The 19,667-nt window shown below is 43.2% G+C and overlaps 1 protein-coding gene across 4 annotated transcripts in view; it reads right to left on the bottom strand.

Annotated features, from left to right (window-relative positions):
- Positions 1-4,561, bottom strand: part of TMEM168 (transmembrane protein 168) — a 45,883-nt gene extending 41,322 nt beyond the window's left edge. The window contains exon 1 of one of the 4 annotated variants that reach the window (XM_051848889.2): positions 4,107-4,561. The gene's annotated coding sequence lies outside the window, so the exon portion shown is untranslated. Of the gene's footprint in view, positions 1-304; positions 431-3,528; positions 4,012-4,106 lie in introns of those variants that run through there. The other 3 variants (XM_051848890.2, XM_017342728.3, XM_051848891.2) reach the window with 3 other exon arrangements.
- Between the last annotated feature and the right edge of the window lie 15,106 nt (positions 4,562-19,667).

The raw sequence follows: 19,667 nt of genomic DNA on the forward strand, positions 1-19,667 counted from the left end.
ATTATTTTCTAATCTAAATACCATCTCTGTAGCGATCCAATTCCTTAACTTTCTAGCCAAAATTGAAAATTAGAATGCTGACCAAGAGTCATTATAAAGTAAATGAAGTTTTGCCGGCGCCGCAGCTCACTAGCTATTCCTCCGCCTTGTGGCGCTGGCACACGGGTTCTAGTCCCAGTCAGGGCGCCGGATTCTGTCCCGGTTGCCCCTCTTCCAGGCCAGCTCTCTGCTGTGGCCCGGGAAGGCAATGGAGGATGGCCCAAGTCCTTGGGCCCTGCACCCCGTGGGAGACCAGGATAAGTACCTGGCTCCTGCCACTGGATCAGTGCGGTGCGCCGGCCGCAGTGCGCCGGCTGCGGCAGCCATTGGAGGGTGAACCAACGGCAAAGGAAGACCTTTCTCTGTCTCTCTCTCTCACTGTCCACTCTGCCTGTCAAAAAAATAAAAAATAAAAAATAAATAAATAAAAAAATAGTAAATGAAGTTTTCACTTCTTAAAGTTACTGTAACAATTATTTGTTAGAGAAACCAGATAATTATTTCAACCTTAAATACCCCAACAAGCTGTACCTAAAACATGGTAGTGGTCAAAAAATGATTTAAACAAGTATTAGATAATTTTTCACTTGTTTCTAGTATACTGTTTCAAAACAACTGACCTATTGCAATGACAAATGGTCACACTGAATATCGTGGGACAATTCAACCAGATTCAAAACATAACTGGTTTATAAGCAGTCATTTGTACTTTCTTCACAGGGGCACACCAGAGACCCAACAGAAACATGAGACTATCTGGAATTAACACTTAAGAACTCATTTGGCTAGAAAGGAATGTCACTCAAATAACCATGGGGTGTTAGGGAGTTCTAAGTATTATCACTAATTCTACTTCTACATGTACAAAAAGCTTATTTTTTTATAACAATCTTTTTAGGTATTCCAATTGGTTTTCCTCAATTATATTCTAACTCAGTAATTTATTAAGATACCATACCATGTTAATGTCTTCCTTTTGTATATTTTAGTTTTTTTCTACCTAAGAGCAAGAAATTGATCAAATCTGTAATATATTGAGATTTTCAAAATACCACTCTTGTGTATTATATCACCACACAACAAATACACTGATACATCTCAAAGGGCTGATGGTACAGTCTGGGCTCAGACTACTGAACATTGCTGGAGGAAAAGAAAAATCGCACATTAGGCTAACTGGTGTCACTCTAAGTTCACGAAACATCTCATTCTCTGCAGCTATTCAGATCTCTCTTCCCTCTCCTCAAATCTCCGAAACCCACTTCCCACTACATTTCCACCAGAAGATCAGCTCCTACAGAATCAGTCAGAAGGGAGCTCACTTGCATTTCCAACATCACAAACTCACATCTCCCTCTATCTTGCCATACAGGAAAAGAAGGGTGCCCTTGCCCTACCTAAGGCTAAATCTTTCAGCCACACCATGTGTATCTTCCCTTCTACCTCATCCAGAGTCACTTTGTTTCCTGTCTCGCTTGTCTCTTATCCACTAGCAGTTAAACATTTGCAAATCTTTTTTAAAATGTTACCCCCCAAAAGATACAAAACCAAAACTTGCTCATCTGCATCTCTTCGATCAAGTTCAATCTTCTGTCCTCTTCTAGATAAGTAGTATTTGGTTGTTTCACCTCTTCCCATTCACTTTTCAGACTACTAAACAGTGGTTGCCACCACACAACTGCTCTGCTGAGCTCTGAAATGACTTGTAAATTCCAAATATGCCAGGTGCTTATTACTCAGTAGCCTGCACAATCTTTAAACAACCTTTGACAGTGACACTGATCTTCTGAAACCTCCCCTTCGCTTGGCTTCCAAAGGCCAAATCTCCAGTTTTTCTTTCTAATTCACTAGTCTCTCCTCAATCTCCATAAAAGCTCTTCATTCTCAATTCACCCTTTGAATGTTCCATGACAAGCCAAGGGGCCTAGTGTTTTGGCATAGGAAGTAAAGCCACCACCTGTGGTGCTGGCATCCCATCTGGAAGCCAGTTCAATCCCAGCTGCTCCACTTCCAGTCCAGTTTTCTACTAATGGCTTGGACAAATCATGGAAGATGGCCCAAGCACTTGAGCCCCTGCCACTGAAGGTGGGAGACCTGGCCTGGCCCAGCACTGGCCATTGCAGACATCTGGGAAGTGAACCAACAGATGGAATATCTCTTTCTCCCTCTCTCTGTCAAAATAAATAAATTTTAAAAGAAGAAAAAACATAAGCCTATACTTTTCTCTCACTACACCCTCTCTGAGCAACCTCAATTATTTCCAACTGTCCACCTATATTAATCTACTTAATAGAAAAAAGCACAAGCTGTTCTGCATTTACAGAGGTAGACATTTAGAAACAAAGTAAATGCGAACAAATAAACTTAACACTTTAAAGTAGGATATATCCATGCCACAGAACATGTGCAGCTACATTCTTGTGGGTCAAAACAGCATAGCAGTTAAGTATTTATAGACAGCTCATCTACAAAAGTGTTTCCCGATTCTGATCTTCTTCAAAATACAAATAGCCCAAATCAGAGAGTGAAACAAAAAAGCATTACAACCCTGTTCAAATTGTCTGCCATCACTAGATTCGATGGAAAATTACTCCAGAGGCAGAACAAAATGGAGCCCAGAAGAGCCAGTCTGTATATGGGAAAAGTTACCCAATCCCTGCCAGAGTCTATTCTATAAACCCCCATATATTACTCTAAACCCTGTGTCCTGCACCGCCTACCATTTAATTCTCACCAGGCCCTATCTATTCTTCCTAAGCATCTCTCACATGTTTCCACTTTGCACCTCTGAAATCGCCAATCCAGTGCTGGCCTCATCTCACACACAAAAGTCTCCCTGTGTTCTCTACAAAGTGCCCTTTTTTCAACCAAGATGTATCAAGTCACTCTGTTAGTGAAGGGAAGCCAATGGAGGATTTTACCTCTCAGCAATAAAAACTCCTTAAGCAAGACACCTTATAAAGCACTTCCCACTGGGCCTGAAGAACTCTCCTGCCTCCTCTGTTCCCTTCCCTTCCACAGTTCGCATTGCAGCCATGCCGGTCTTTCCATTCTGAACTGCACAAATACGATTTTCAGGCCACAGCTGAAAATACTTAGGGAGATTACTCCTGACCCCATTATATAATCCTATACTTCCTAACAGAAAAAGTCACGTATACATTTTCCACTAGATCACAAGGTCTCAGAAGGCTTGTCTCCAATATTGTACACCAGTGTCTAGTAGAAAAGTATGCTATTAAGCACATAGCCAACAAATACTTGATAAAAGACTAATCAGAAATAATTATATTTAGCAATACTGGTCATCAGTTAAGGCTGACTTCCTAATGCACCATGAGAATAACTTGTCTAAATATCCTACAGCTAACAAGTAGTAGAGCTCGGGCAGATTCCATGAATTCCTGGTTTCTTTCTCGGCCTTACTCCAGCCTTCAATTAATTCACGCGAATTCCACCAAACCAGTAAGTTCTGTCTCCGTGTCCTACCTCTATGGAATGGTTTCAAGACCAACTGTATCACTTGCACCATCTTCCACTCTGAAACTACTTCTGCCCCATGTGGAGGAAGTGTCAGAGGCGGAAAGAACCGCTCCGAGAAGCAGGGTCGGGGAATTTCAGTGCTTTGCTTCTGCGAGTTCTGGTGAGAACTCTTCGGGCCCTTAGAGTAGGACAATCTCGAACATTAAACTTAAACATTAATCTCGAACATTAAACTTCTCAGTAACGGGCAGCAACAGCAACTTCTCTCCCCTTCGGCCTCCTCCTAGCGAGAAGTGAGGCCGTTCGACAAGAAGCCTGGCTCTCTACCCAACCTTTTATTTCCGGAGAAGGCGCCCAGAACGAGGCGGCCGGATAAGGGGAAGCCGCTGCGGGTAACCCGACCCGGAGACGTCCCCAGAGCCTCCATCCTTGCCCGGCCACCTTCAGCTCCTCCAGGGGCTGGCAGCCCTACCCCCGCCCCGGGAGGCCGGCTGGGCGGAGCTTACTGCCCGCACCACGCGGGGCCCTGGGCGGTGTCTGTGCCCAGGTCTCGCCGCCCCGCCGTTCGCCCCCGGTCCCCCTACCTGACTCGGTGGTCGCCACCAAGGCTGTCTCAACCCTCAGAATCTGCGCCGGAGCCCAACAAGATAACAGGGAGGAAGAGGCCTTGGGGGCTGAGCACGCGACTCGGGACAGAGAGGCTCCACGCGCTAGTACAGACCCGTCTCCGTAGAAACTTTCTCCGTTACCGGCCCTAACACGGCCGCCATCTTTCCGCCGCGGGGTCCGCGACGGTACGGAGCGCCGCCGGGGTCAAACCGCGCAGCGCGCTTCCTCTCCGAGGCCCGGCCCCCGCTCCCTGCCCAAGCCCGCGCGCCGCGGCAGAGCCAGGTGCTGCCGTCTCTGCGCCGGTGACCGCCGCCCCGCTTAGAGCGGCGGCCTGGGCTCGGCCAACGCTTCTGCCGGGACCTGGAGCCCGCGGAAGAGAACAGGCTGGCTGTGCCCAGGAAACATCTAGGCCACCGCCTCGGGGTGGACCGAAACTGGGGCGGGACGGGCGGGGAGGGGCACGTGTGGACTGTCAATACCGCAGGAGACGTCGCTACTGTTTAATAGACAAGGATGTGGCCTAATATGCAGCTTCGTGCCCACTGGCCAGCCAACGCCCAAGCTCAGGTGGCCTTCAAAGCCCTCCTCATCTGGCCCCAGCTTAGCTTTCTAATTAAGTCTGACGTTAATCCACCGACACCCTTACCACTGCCCACCCCGCCGAGGAGCCTAAAAAACTTAATGGAAATATTTTTTGAGGCACTATTTCAAAACGTATAGCCAAATGGGTATGGGGTTCGAATCGTAGTTGCAGTCTCAATTTCTGCGTCTGCAAAATGGTAATGAAATTTTCTTTGCAGGATTTTTGTGACTATTCAATGAAACAGTATTTTTTTCTTTCCTGGCGTATGGTAGCATAAAAAAGTTACTCACTTAAAAATCTTACTTGTTAAAGCACAGTAAGGAAGAGTTTTTCTGGACGGTCACCGTGAGTATAGGAGCCGCTGTAATGGGGTTGAAATTGGGCTCAACTCCAGCAAGGGAATTTATAGCCAAGCAGCCAGGGGGGAGGGTATGAGAGTGGATGTGAAATTACTAAGAGAAATGTCCGGGGTGAGAGAGAACCGGGTATTCAAACATCACCTGGTGGAGTCTGTGGATAGAGGGGTGAGGAAGTTGATCAGATTAATTAAGGACAGAGAGGTTTGCTAAACTGAGTTAGCAGAATTCTTTTGCTAAAACTGTACTCTTTCGAGGAAGCCCAGGATGGGCCCAGAAGATGGTTTAGAAGCCTCCATAAAGTTTGGCCAGCAAGGAATCTGTCAATAGGTCCTCAAAAAGTCTAAGTTCTCTTCTTTCCTAAGAAACCCTTCAAGCCTGCTGTCCCTCTAGTCTACATCATTTTCTATGGCTTGCAGTTCTTAGGTCAAATCATCTCCAAGTCCGCTTCCCTCAGATGTCAATGGCTGTTGATAATGCTTATTTTACAGGGTTATTGTACAATTAAATGAAAGGACATATCTAAACTTAAAAACAAAACCTTAAAACCTTCAGATGAAACTCAAAATCCTTAAATAAGTGTCCACAAGTAGTCTGCCCCCTTTGTAGCTCCAGCTTCAAGGCCATCCATACAATTCTCTACACCTCTTCCTATTTTCATTTCCCAAATACACAGATATTTCTGGTCTTACTATTTGCCTAGTGCCCGATATCTAGTTGGCATTTCAACATTTGTAAGATAATAGTGTACTATAGGTCCTTAATAATTCGTAGTCCTTTCCCCCCACATGTGTTGTATAGGTATGATCTGTGCAGTAGTACTGTCCCCCCAAATGGAGTGTGAATTTCTTTGATTTAATAGATGTTGGAGTTGGTGTGGGTTGCATATCCATAGAGTTCAACCACTCTCAGATTCAGATTGCAAATATGTAGATGAAAAGTCTGAGCTAGATTCTCTCTAGACTTATATATAATTATTTTAAATTGATATGAGAATGCACATATTTATGGGATGTCCTGTGATGTTTTGAATCAAGGTAAATATCTTTCCACTCATTTATCACCTTTTTGGGTGTAAAAAACATTCAAAATCCTTTAGACACTTGTCTAATTTTCAATGCAGTTTTAACCAACTCCCACATATGTAACTCTGGCTCTTTGGGAGAACACCAGTGTTACATTTATAATTACCTGATAAGTGTTCCCACTCGAATATATTGTCTTCACTTCCAATTCAACTTGCCTTAATTAAGTGGACATTTAAAAATTTATGTTTTGGCCGGCGCCGCGGCTCACTAGGCTAATCCTCCGCCTTGTGGCGCCGGCACACCCGGTTCTAGTCCCAGTCCGGGCGCCGGATTCTGTCCCGGTTGCCCCTCTTCCAGGCCAGCTCTCTGCTGGGGCCCAGGAGTGCAGTGGAGGATGGCCCAAGTGCTTGGGCCCTGCACCCCATGGGAGACTAGGATAAGTACCTGGCTCCTGCCACCGGATCAGCGCAGTACGCCGGCCACAGCGCGCTGGCTGCGGCAGCCATTGGAGGGTGAACCAACGGCAAAGGAAGACCTTTCTCTCTGTCTGTCTCTCTCACTGTCCACTCTGCCTGTCAAAAATAAATAAATAAAAAAATTTATGTTTTGATGCCCACGATCTGAATCCTGGTCTGGATTTAGGGAATCTCCCACCTTAGAGGAGTTTAGTAGCTGAAGCTGAAATGCCAAATACATGCTCAAACCATCATGTATGCCATCTGGAAGTTAATGATGCAAAAGGACAGTCACAGAAAGCTACACTCCCTGGGCAATTGCAGGAGTGTAGCAAGGTAAACTCCTGATGCAGTAGTGAGAGTGGTTCTTGTGGTGGCATCTGGCTTCCAGTGTTAATAGGGCAGAGGTGCACCCAGAGCCTCTACCAGTCAATTCTATAACCTGTGGTAGACCGAATGTCTAGGTACCCTGAACTGCCAGCAAACCTTTGAGCTTTCAATCATACTCTAACAAATTTCATTTTTGCTTAAATCAGCTATAGCTGTTTTCTGTTATATAGCACTAAGACCTTTCACTAAACCATTGCTTTATCATCTTTGTTCTCAAACTTGACCCACTGGTGACCTTGAAACTATTTTTGATGCTTTTCATCTTGTCCCTATACTTTAGAATATTTAAATGAGGCCGGCGTCGCAGCTCACTAGGCTAATCCTCCGCCTAGCGGCGTCGGCACACCGGGTTCTAGTCCCGGTTGGGGCGCCGGGTTCTGTCCCGGTTGCCCCTCTTCCAGGCCAGCTCTCTGCTGTGGCCAGGGAGTGCAGTGGAGGATGGCCCAGGTGCTTGGGCCCTGCACCCCATGAGAGACCAGGAAAAGCACCTGGCTCCTGGCTCCTGCCATCGGATCAGTGCGGTGCGCTGGCCACAGCGCGCCGGCCGCGGCGGCCATTGGAGGGTGAACCAACAGCAAAGGAAGACCTTTCTCTCTCTCTCTCTCTCTCTCTCACTGTCCACTCTGCCTGTCAAAAAAAAAAAATAAAAATAAAAAAATAAAAAAGAATATTTAAATGAGATGAGTATACATTTGGAAATTATTCTGAACATTCCAAGGCAAGTAATTAGCATTTGAAAGACAGTAATTAGGAATCTTCACTGCAGAGTTGGATGCACAAATGCTTCTACTAGCACGATATAAACCTGCGCTAGAGGCATGTTAGTTAGCATAAAGGATTAGAAGGAAGTTTTCATTGTAGAGTAAGAAATGTGCAAGTTATATGACCAGCTGGAAGATTGTGTATGCACCTCTGCCCTGAGAGAAATGTGCTAGAAAAATCTATTAAGTTAGCACACTGACGCTCTTCAGAATGGCTCCAAGTCTAGAGTGTTCAGTACTCCACAACAAGGTACTGTTTGTGTACTGCTTTTTGCAGTAGCATTTAGTCTGAAGCTAGCTTTCATTGTAGGACACCACGAAGTAGGGAAGGAGACAGGTTGCTCTCATCAATCTGGTTTTCAGAGTACCAGCCTGTCACTTCTGAGAGTCAAGTTAGTGACTTCTGGATGCTGCTGAATGAAGTCCAACTTCCTTACTCAGGCACCTGAGGCCCTCCAGAGCCTGATCGAAATCTCCCTTTGCCTGGTGCTATTTATCCTGAAATTCGTGTCTGGACCAGCTCCTGACATGTGGAACATCCACAGTAAAATACCTGGATATCAGACGGCCACCTGGGAAATCATTTCAGTGACAGGAGGTTTTAGCTTATGGTTATTAATGGCAGTGTAGTGATACTAATGGGTGGAACACCCATTCTTCAATACCCACATCATACAGGCAAGATTCAGGGTCAGGAATTTCACCAACAGGAGTTACTTCAGACTAAGAATACCTGTTGAAAAGTTATTCTTGATAGTGAAAAATCAAACAGAAGAGGGAGCAGGTCCCTCCCAGGTGCAATAGCTAATCTTATCTTACACTCCAGATGTCTGGCATGGAGTCTCAGATGAGATCTGTACTATTTCTGTCTGTCTCCTCTCATTTTCCTTCTACCCCTTTCAATCCCTCAACCCAGAATCAGTCTAAACTAACTCGGGCTCTTTGAAGGCCTTCTGCAAGGTCTATTCCTTGGATAGTTTATACCACATTTTTTTTTTTTTTACAAAGTGCTGTTACTTATTTGTATCATACAATGTTCAGAGAAACCCAGTGGTTTAGGTGTTTTCCATCATTTTACAAATAAAGTAACCAAGGCTCCATGAAGCTGCATTGTTTCAGGTCCTCAAAACTGTGTTAGAGCAGAGACTGAAACCTGTCTTTTGGTTTAAAGTTCTAGACCATGAAGTGCAGTTTTCTGAATAACAGTGCCCTTCTCTGGGCCAACACAGGTATTTCCAGCTCATTATTGCTGTTCACAGTTAGCAGGGAAAGTGTTACAGTGTTCAAGCCTGGCTACATCTGAGAATCGTCTGGAAGATCTTTAACCTACACATGCGGCACCCCCCCACACACACACACCCCGTAAGTGATTCTAATGTAAAGCAAGGGTTGAGGACTGCTATGGGGGATTCTTCTGCAAGCAGGGTCCCCATGCCAGCTACTTCAGCATCACCTGGAACAAATCTTAAAAAAAAAGAAAAAAAAGGCAGAATCTCACATACACACACACACACACACACACACACACAGAGGAGAGAGAGAGAGAGAGAGAGAGAGAGAGAGAGAAACTTCCATCTGCTAGTTCACTCCCCAAATGGCCCAAATTGGGCCAGGCTGAAGCCAGGAGCTTCTTTTGGGTCTCCCACATCGGAGCAGGGGTGCAAGTACTTGAGCCATCCTCCACTGCTTTCCCAGGTGCATCAGTAGGGAGCTGGATTGGACGTAGAGCAGCCAGGGCTCAAACCAGTGCCCATATGAGATGCAGGCACTGCAGGTAGCAACTTAACCTGCTACACAACAGTGCTGGCCCCCAAAAGGTTCATATTCTTTAATCTGTCTAGATATCTCTTCCAAAGTGATCATAAGAAATGCAACATATCACAAATGCAATGAGCCCAAGTATTCATCACTGAAGTATTTTCAACAAAATATTTAAACATCTAAATATTCAAATTAGAGGAACAGTTTACAAAAGTGAGATTTAGCTACATATTTGTCATCACTAATACAGTGGAAAAAGGCTAATGAAATAACATCACTTAGACTAGCACATCAAAAGTGATTCAAACAATGTTGCTTATTACTTAACTGATCAAGAATTTAGAAGGCAGGGAAAAGGCAGAGTTCAGCTCTGGCAAAAACTGCTTATTGTCATCCAATATAAATCTTTAAAAAAAAAAAAGGAACACTTTTAGGGCTCTTTCTTCATACTGCTAAATTTTTTTTTTTTTTTTTTTTTGCCGTGAAGGAACTGTATTGTGCTCCTGTTGTCAGTAAGCTACATTTTTAGCAGCAAAATTTTTGTCATTTTTGAATTGTTTTGCTGATTTTAAGATTTTGAAAATAATGAATGCATATTTTCTTATATTCTCTAAATCCCAAGGAGAAGTCTGATGTTAATTTGATTCTCATCCATTATTAGGTAATCTATTTTTTCTCTCTCTCAGCTTTCAGAAAATTCTTTATCCTGAATGTTCTGAAATTTCATCATGTTTAACTACGAGAGGCCCCTATATTTAGCAGTTCTTTTGAATTGAATGATTCTGTTCATTCTCCAATTCTAGAAAAATACTGACCACATTTTTTCCTAGTATTTTCTCTATTATTTGGACCTCCTATTTCTAATACTTTTTGGAACTGTATGTAAATCTCATGTTTCTTTCATGTTTTAAACCGTTAAATCTCTTTCCTTTCACTTGAGTTGAAAAGCAGAGAGACAAATCTTCCATCTGCTGGTTCTGCCTGCAGATGCCTCCAACATCTGCGGCTAGGCCAGGCCAAAGCCAGGAGCCTACAATTCTACCAAGTCTCCCATGTGGGTGACAGGGACCCAAGTACTTGGGCTATTACCTGTTGCCTCACAAGGTGCACATAACAGAAACATGGAATTGTGAGCAGAGCTGGGACTTGAACCCAGCCACCACAATACTGGATGTGGGCATCCCAATTGGTATCTTATTGCTGTGCCAAATGCTCATCCCATCTCCTGATTTCTTTATGCTGCTTTCTGGAAAAATTCTTCAGTGTAATTCTGTTACAGATTTACTAGGTAGGCTTTCTTTTTTGTTTTCCTAGGCCTCTAGTTCCCTTTAAAATTTCTTGTTTTTATTTTTTCCTTTTTCTTACAATTGTTATCCCTTTTTGGTTTCTTACTGCTCATTCTGTTCTCTGCCTTCTGCAGATATTCAACACCCTTGTTTGAGATCCTGCTCTGAATGCTGGCCTGCTGTTTCATAGCTTGCAGATTTGGCCCTTTGCTGGACTTGTCATCTCTCTTCCTTAGTATCAACTTTGTCCAGGTGTTGGGAATTTCTTGCTTTTCCTCAGCAGTTGTGATTCTTGAACCTTCCTGCTTTAATTTCTTATAGAGAGTGATAGTTTTTCCTTGTCTTCCATATTCAAATAGCATATGCATTTTCTTGCTGAGAATTACCTTCTAATTTTTTTAAAGATTTTATTTTTATTTATTTGAAAGACAAGGTTACAGAGAGAGGTAGATACAGAGAGAGGTGTCTTCCATCCACTGGTTTACTCCCCAGATGGCCACAATGGCTGGAGCTGCGCTGACCCAAAGCCAGGAGCCAAGAGCTTCTTCCAGATCTCTCACGTGTGTGCAGGGGTCCAAGCTCTTGGGCCATCTTCTGCTTTCCCAGGCCATAGCAGGCAGGTGGATCGGAAGAGGAGTAGCCATTTCTAGAATCAGTGCCCAAATGGGGTGCCGGCTCTTCAGGCAAAGGCTTAGTCTACTAAGCCACAGCACCAGCCCCCCATACTGGCACTTTGATACGGGATGTAAGCATTGCAAGCAGTGGCTTAACCCACTGTGCCACAACAGCATCCTGGGGCTACCTTTTTTTTTTTTTTACATCATAATTTAAAGCACTGTTGAGAATTATTGGTTTATATTAATAAGAAATGAAAGTAGACATTCTTGGTATGCTCTTGACTTTAATGGAAAAACTTCTAATATTGTCATCATAAAGAATACTCTACTTGGTTAATTTAAGGGGATATTCAAATAATATAACCTGTAATTCCTAGTTAAATAAGAAAAGGTTTTCATTGTGTGTTTTATTTCACCAATTAGTTTTGAATTCCATGAAATTCTGTTAATGGTTTTTTCCATTGGTCATATGGTTTTTCTTCATTGACTCACACAGAAGTTAATGTAGCGTAATAACCACTAATATTAATATAGCCTTGTAATTCCATAACAGATTCTCATTGTTCTTTTAATGAACTGTTAAATTCAATACCCAAGATTTAACTTTTTCTATATTTTTAAGTGAGATTTTTTTACATGATTTTCTAATCCTGCATTGCCTTTTTAGGTTTTGGAATATGGGGTATATTTGTTTCATTTACAAATTGGGTATTTTTTTTCTTTTTTGTGCAACAGATTATTTAGTAAACAGATCATCTTTTCTTTAAGTTTGAAAGAACTCAGTCCCAGAACATTTGGAACCAGAATATTTAAAGGGGTGACTTTTTTGGTATTAAACATTTTCTTTTCTCACCTTTAGTCTTTCAAATGCTGTTTCTTGACTTTATTATTTTTTAAAGATTTATTTATTTCAAATAGTTACAGAGAGAGACAGACCTATCTCCCATTTATTGGTTCACTCCTCAAATAGGGCTGGGCCAGGAACCAGGAGCTTTATCTAGGTCTCCCATGTGGGTGGCAGGAGACTTGGGCCATCTTCTGCTGTTTTCCTGGGTACATTAGCAGAGAGATGGATCAGAAGTGGAGTAGCTGGGACTCGCACCAGTGCCCATATGGGATGCCTGGGTGTTGCAGGTGGCAACTTAATCTGCTATTCCACAGTGCTGGTCCCTTAAGTTAGTGGTTTTGTTTTGTTTTGTTTTGTTTTGTTTTGTTTTTTCTTTTTTAACAGGCAGAGTGGACAGTGAGAGAGAGAGAAGGAGAGAAAGGTCTTTCTTTTGCTGTTGGTTCACCCTCCAATGGCCACCATGGCCGGCGCACCACGCTGATCCGAAGGCAGGAGCCAGGTGCTTCTCCTGGTCTCCCGTGGGGTACAGGGCCCAAACACTTGGGCCATCCTCCACTGCACTCCCTGGCCACAGCAGAGAGCTGGCCTGGAAGGGGGGCAACCGGGACAGAATCCGGCGCCCCGACCGGGACTAGAACCGGTTGTGCCGGCGCCGCAAGGTGGAGGATTAGCCTAGTGAGCTGCGGCACCAGCCTTAAGTTAGTTTTAATAACTCAAATGCTTTCAGAATACTGACTGCTTATGTCAAGATTTTTCTAATTAATTTGATAATTTTAAAAGTGTTTCCTATCACATCATATTTCTCATTTATCAATTTAATCTTTGAAGACCTGCTTGATATGTTATCAACCTATTCTCCGTGTACTCTCAAAAATATCTGCACTTTGTGGTGGATGTTTGTTGTAGCAGTTAACACACCCCTTGGAATGCCAGCATCTCCTATCAGAGTTCCTGGGTTCAAGCCAAGGCTCAACTCCTGATTCTAGACTCTTGTTGATATGCACTGTGGGAGGCTCTGGTAACAGCTCAAGTCCTTGGGTTCCTGCCACCTGTTGGGAGACCTGGATTGAGCTCCTGGCCCTGGCTTTGGCCCAGCCCAGCCCAACCCATCCCCAGCCATCATAGGCATTTGAAGAGTAAGACAGTGGAGGAGGTATCTCTGGGTCTCTCGGCCTCACAAATAAATAAAACACTTTTAAAATCTTCGTTCAAGACTTCTGGTGTGTTTTTCTCTCTGCCTCATTGCTTGATGTAGTCATTCAATATTAAGAGAAGCAGTATGAGGTAGTGATTAAGACAGATTTCTGGAGCTAGACTGGCTGAGTCTGAATTCCATCTGCATACTCACTGGCTCCAGGAGTTTCCCCATCTGTAAAACAGAAATAGCAATAGTGTTTATTCACAGGTTGTTGTGAGAACTCAGAGTTAATTTTTGTAAAGTTTTTAGAATAGTGTCTGAATCATCAGCCATTTTCATTTTTTTAAAGATTTATTTTATTTATTTGGAAGAATTAGAGAGAGAGGTGGAGACAGAGAGATTTTCCATCCGCTGGTTCACTCCCCAGATGGACGCAATGGCCAGAGCTGTGTGGATCTGAAGCCGGGAGCCAGGACCTTCCTCTGGGTCTCCTGTGCAGGTACAGGGGCCCAAGGACTTGGGCCATCTTCTACTGCTTTCCCAGGCCACAGCAGAGAGCTGGATCTGAAGTAGAGCAGCAAGGACTAGAACTGGTGCCCGTGTGGGATGCTGACATTGCAGGTGGTGGCTTTTCCTGCTATGCTATAGTGCCGGCCCCTCTGTTTTCTTCACTTTATTTGTTTTCATTTTTTTTTTTTTTTGACAGGCAGAGTGGATAGTGAGAGAGAGAGAGAGAGAGAGAGAGAGAGAGAAAGGTCTTCCTTTGCTGTTGGTTCACCCTCCAATGGCTGACACGGCCGGTGCGCTGCGGCCGCTGCACCGCGCTGATCCGAAGGCAGGAGCCAGGTGCTTCTCTTGGTCTCCCATGGGGTGCAGGGCCCAAGGACTTGGGCCATCCTCCACTGCACTCCCCGGCCTGGCCACAGCAGAGAGCTGGCCTAGAAGAGGGGCAACCGGGACAGAATCCTGTGCCCCGACCGGGACTAGAACCTGGTGTGCCGGCACCGCAAGGCAGAGGATTAGCCTAGTGAGCTGTGGCACCGGCCTGTTTTCATTGTTTTAAAAACAGGTCCCAACAGATTTCCCCATGTAGATTTTCTTCCCTGCCCTCAGGTCCATTTTGATGCTCTCTTTATTTCGGTGTCCACCCCCACCTTAGCTAGATCTTGCCATCAGTTCTGGTTCCTAATCCTGTCTATCCCAAGCTTTCCGAAAGCCGGGCCACATTTTCAGCCTCCCCGCCCCGCCCCCTGTCTTCACAGCCCTGCTCCACCTATAGGCACTGCCTCCGCCATCATTCATGTTCCTTTCCTTGGGAAAGGCTATAGCCTTTCTTACAATGTCTGCCTCTTCAGTGCATCCTGGTAGCTGATGAACCTTCTTCAAGTATTCTTCTATGACAAGATTCTTAAGTTAAATTGCTTACTGCTTACAGAGTTCAGATTCTTTAGTCTGATAGCTAAGTCCCCCAAAAAATATCGCCTTAACGTATTACACTCGTAGTTTTGAACCTTTCTGTTCAGGTTGCAGTACTTGGTCAAACCCGATTGCTCTCTGAGGACCTTCGTTTCTCCCTCCTCTGTCTGTACCTCATTTGTCTATCCAGAATATTTTTTGGGGGGTTTACTTATCCCAACCTCAGCTTTTCTTTCAAAGTTCACTTCAAATGCCACTTCCTCCAGGAGGTTCCTCCTGAGTGCCAGTTGTGAAAATATTTTTCTTTCTTTTTTTTTTTTAAGATTTATTTATTTACTTGAAAGAGTTACACAGAGAGAGAAGAAGCAGAGAGAGAGACAAAGAGGTCCTCCATCCACTGGTTCACTCCCCAGATGGCCGCAATGGCCGGAGCTGCTCTGATCCGAAGCCAGGAGCCAGGAGCTTCTTCCAGGTCTCCCACATGGGTGCAGGGGCCCAAGGACTTGGGCCATCTTCTACTGTTTTCCCAGGCCATAGCAGAGAGCTGGATAGAAAATGGAGCAGCCAGGACTTGAACCAGGGCCCATATGGGATGCCGGCACTGCAGGCGACAGCTTTACCTGCTATGCCACAGCGCTGGCCCCATTTTTTTTTTCTTTTAATTCTTTTCTGCAGCCCTTTGGGAAATATACTAGCATATAGCAGACTCTCTGTCCCTTTGCCTTTCAAGTAGATAAAAATACATGAATAAATAAACATAAAAAGGTGTTAGTTCTCCTTCAGTACTGTGTCAAAGCCATTCTCACATCGATAAGAAAGCAATATTACTGTCTGAAGTGTTGTTTCCTTCTAAATCAGTGTTTCTCAAAGTGTTGGCCACAGACTCCCTGAGGCTTCAAATCACCTGAGAGGAAGTGGGACCCAGGAGATGCACTTTGATCTCTCTTGAACTAAATTTTGAGAATTACTGTTTTTATCCATGCATTATGCAGGTGTTTTTATACATATGGACAGTTTTGTTTCTCTTGGTTGTTACTATGTTCCTTTGCTAATAGTATTATTGACTGCCTTTTATTTTTAGCAATTTATCTTGGAGATGTTCTCAAGGCAGAGATAGACTGTTATTTTTAAATTTAAAAAATGCCTTGTGTACATTTGTTATGATTCTTAGTCTTTCCAATTTTTAATCGTTGAGAACTTTGCTTCAGTGAACATACAAAATTTCCACACATGGCTATCTGCTTTTAGACTAGAAAAAGCTTGGTTAAGTGTACATTCAAAATGGTGAGGCTGTTAAATAACTCCCCAAAAAGGCTTGTTGAATTTATACCAAATTCCTACCAACAGTGACAGAGAATTTTCATATCCCTATACCTGTGTCAGTAGGGCATATTAGCATTTTTCAGTTTTGTCAGGCTAGTGGATGAAAAATCCCTTGTTTTTCAAGTTTTCTCTTTTCCTCATGACCAGTGAGATTGAATTACTTATCTTATTGCAAATTATTTTTCTTATGTAAACTATCAGATCTTATTTAATTCATATTTTTATCCATATTTGTTTTAAAAAATTATTTCTTTGAGAGGGAGAGAGGGAGAGAGGGAGAGAGGGAGAGAGGGAGAGAGGGAGAGAGAGAGAGAGAGAGAGAGAGAGATGCTTCCATCTGCTGATTCATAAATGGCTGCAACAGCATGCACTGGGCCAGGCTGAAGCGAGGAGAGAAGAACTCCAGCACTCCATCTGGATCTCCCACCTGGGTGGCAGGAACCCAGGTACTTGAGCCATCATCTTTTGCTTCCCAGGTACATTAGCAGGGGGTCAGACTGGAAAGCAGATGAGAAGTAGCCAGGACTCTAACTGGCACTCTGGTGTGGGATGCTAGTGTCCCAGGCAATGGCTTAGCCCACTGTGCCATGGTACCTGCCCCCTTTTGTTCATACTTACTATCTTCTGTTGAATTGTCTACTGCCAATGATAATGATTTGTTCATTGTTTGTCTACTGATTTGAAAAGTCGTGTTTGTCATATGCTAAATTCCTACAGGAAAATTAAGGAGTTTCTGAATTTTTCTGTTCTGTTAATCTATTTGTGTTTATATTATTATAGCTTTGTGATTTGCTTTTATGTCTATATCTTCTTTATTCACATTTTTCCTTTCATGATAAATTTTAGTCAACTTATAAAATCTTTGGGTTTTGAGTGAGGTGGTAATGACTTATACATCTATTTTGGGGAGATTTGACATTTCTCAATCTTGATATCTCCCCAAATCACAGACTTACCTCTAATATTGTCTTCCTATCAGGAACCTGGAAATCTCTGAAATCCTAGTATTTTAGAGTGAAGAGTTTAGTATTTTCTTCATAGGAGCCTCAAAACTTTTTTATATTTAATTTATTGCTGTAAGTGTTTATAGTTTTTATGTTTTTTTCAAACATGAATTTTTTTCATTAGATTTGCTAATTGGGTTTTGCTGATTTTTAGCAAAACAATTTGGCTGAATTATCTTATTCTCAGTTTTTCAGTCCTTTATTTTATATATTTTAGTCATAGATAATACTTAGAAAATGGATTTTATCTCTCCAAATTATACCTCATTTATCATATGTACTAAATTGGGTACTTGTTTTGGTTGAATATTAAATAGTCATGGTGTCATTGGGCATCCTGGTTCTTATTTTAGCCTTTGATGAAAGTCTTCTAGAGTTGGTTGATTCAATAGTTTTCAAGTTCCATATTTAGAAGGGACTTTTTTTTTGCTTATGACATTTGACTTTATTATTATAAGGAATTAACACCAGATAAATCCAAGCAATGAAAAATAAACATTGAGATCTTTGTGTAGGGCAAAGTACTGAGTAGAGCCTGAAACTAAAAATTGGAGTTTTTTTCCCCAAGTCTGAAAACTCAAAGGCAGCTTGGAAGGAGTTTATTGGGCACACGGCCAAATGCATGTTGAGCTGAATAAATACTTCCTTCAGCATCCCGATGATCATATCATTTTTCTACTTAATTGTTGGATATAATGACTTACTTTATTACTTACCTGAATTCATTCTCGGAGGGAAAAAAAAGCACTCCTTGGTAGTAATGAACGGTGTCTTAATACATCTGCTTCCTGTTTTTTCTAGAATTTTATTTAGTAGTTTCACATTAATAGTTAAGTGAAATCAGCCCTTGAGTAAGCAGAAAAATGGCCTCCTAAGGATGTTCCAATTCATGGAACCTGCGCCTTTACCTAGGCACTTTATCTGGCAAAAGGACCTTTGCACATGTGATTTGGGTTAAAGACTTTGAGACAAGGAGAGTATCCTGGATTACATACATTAGCCCAAAGTAGATACACATGATCTTAAAAGGGAACAACCTTTTCCAGTTGTAGACGGGGAGAGTGAGGTGATGGTAAAGGAAGGTTCAGAGAAGTGATGTGAGAAGCCCCCCAACCCCTGACCATGCACTGCTGGTTCTGAAGATGGGAGAAGCCTGGGCCAGAGAGCAGGCAGTCAAGGCAAGACAATGCATTCTTTTAAAGATTTATCTCTTTATTTGAAAGGCAGAGTTACAGAGAGGGGGTGGAGAGATGGGAGGAGAGGGAGGGAGAGAGAGAGAGAATCTTCTATCTGTTGGTTCACTCCCCAAATGCCACAATGGCCAGGGCAGAGCCAAGCTGATGCCAGGAGCTTCTTCCAGGTCTCCCACGCAGTTGTGGGGGCCCAAACACTTGGGCCATCTTTTGCTGCTTTCCCAGGCCGTGGGAAGTTGAGCAGCCAGGCCATGAACAAGCTATATGACATGCGGCTTCACTAGCTATGCCACAGTGCCAGCCTCAGAAAATGCATTTTTTCTCTAGAGCCTCCAGAAAAGAACTTGAAACCATGATTTTAGTCCCATGAGATCCTGTTGGACTTCTGATCTGCAAAACTGTAAGATACTGAGTTTATGCTTTAAGCTACAAAGTTTGTTCTGGTGGCAATGGAAAACTAATACATGCTATAATCCTGTGTGCTCTTCAAGTATTGAAGTTTCCTTCTTAATGACTTAAAAGATTTTAGAACAAAAGCCATAGACATTTTAGGAAACACCTATAAAACAATCTGGTTCTCGTGCCTTTTAAAAGAGAAGATATTTGATTCTGTTTCAGTTTCTTCTGTGACATGCCTTTTTCTACCTTGTGTTGTAATGTTCATGTATGTATTTTGTCTTCTATACTGGAAGCTTCTTGAAGCATAATCTAATTTATTTTGGCATCTAACTGGGCACTTAAAAGAATCTTTTGCATACTGCAATGCAAATACTTAACATGGGTATCTCAGTGTTGCATCTTCACAGCATAGTATGCATGGTGTAGTGCTTAGGAAACTAGTTTCAGAAATATATGGTCACTTAGACAGCTATGATGATTAGGTGACTCAGAACAGATAGTGCATGAATATGAGCTTTGAACCCCATAGTCCTGGGTTACATTCCTGATTAAGCCATATTTTTAACTCTAACTTGAGACAGCTGCTAACACCGCAGAGTCACTCTCCTCACTAATGAAATGATGCTAATAGGCCATTTGGCCTAGTGGTTTAGACACCTGAGTCCTATATCAGAGTTGCTGGGTGTGAGTCCTGGTTCTGCTTTTGATAACTAACTTCCTGCTACTGGGAATCCTGGCCAGGGTTGGGGTGGGAGGAGAACAGGTGATGGTTCAATTGGGTCCCCGCTACCCTTGTGGGAAACCTAGATTGACTTTCTGGCTGCCAGCTGTGGGCTGGACCAGCTTGGCTGTTGCAAGTATTTGGGAAGTGAACCAGCAGACGGTGAATGCTTTCCCTCTCTCCCTCTCTCCCTCCTCCTCCTCTATTCTCCCTCTCTCCCTCCTCCTCCTCTACTCTCCCACTCTCCCTCTCTCCCTC

The sequence above is a fragment of the Oryctolagus cuniculus genome, chromosome 3 (assembly GCF_964237555.1).
Source record: "Oryctolagus cuniculus chromosome 3, mOryCun1.1, whole genome shotgun sequence".
Classification (NCBI taxonomy): domain Eukaryota; kingdom Metazoa; phylum Chordata; class Mammalia; order Lagomorpha; family Leporidae; genus Oryctolagus; species Oryctolagus cuniculus.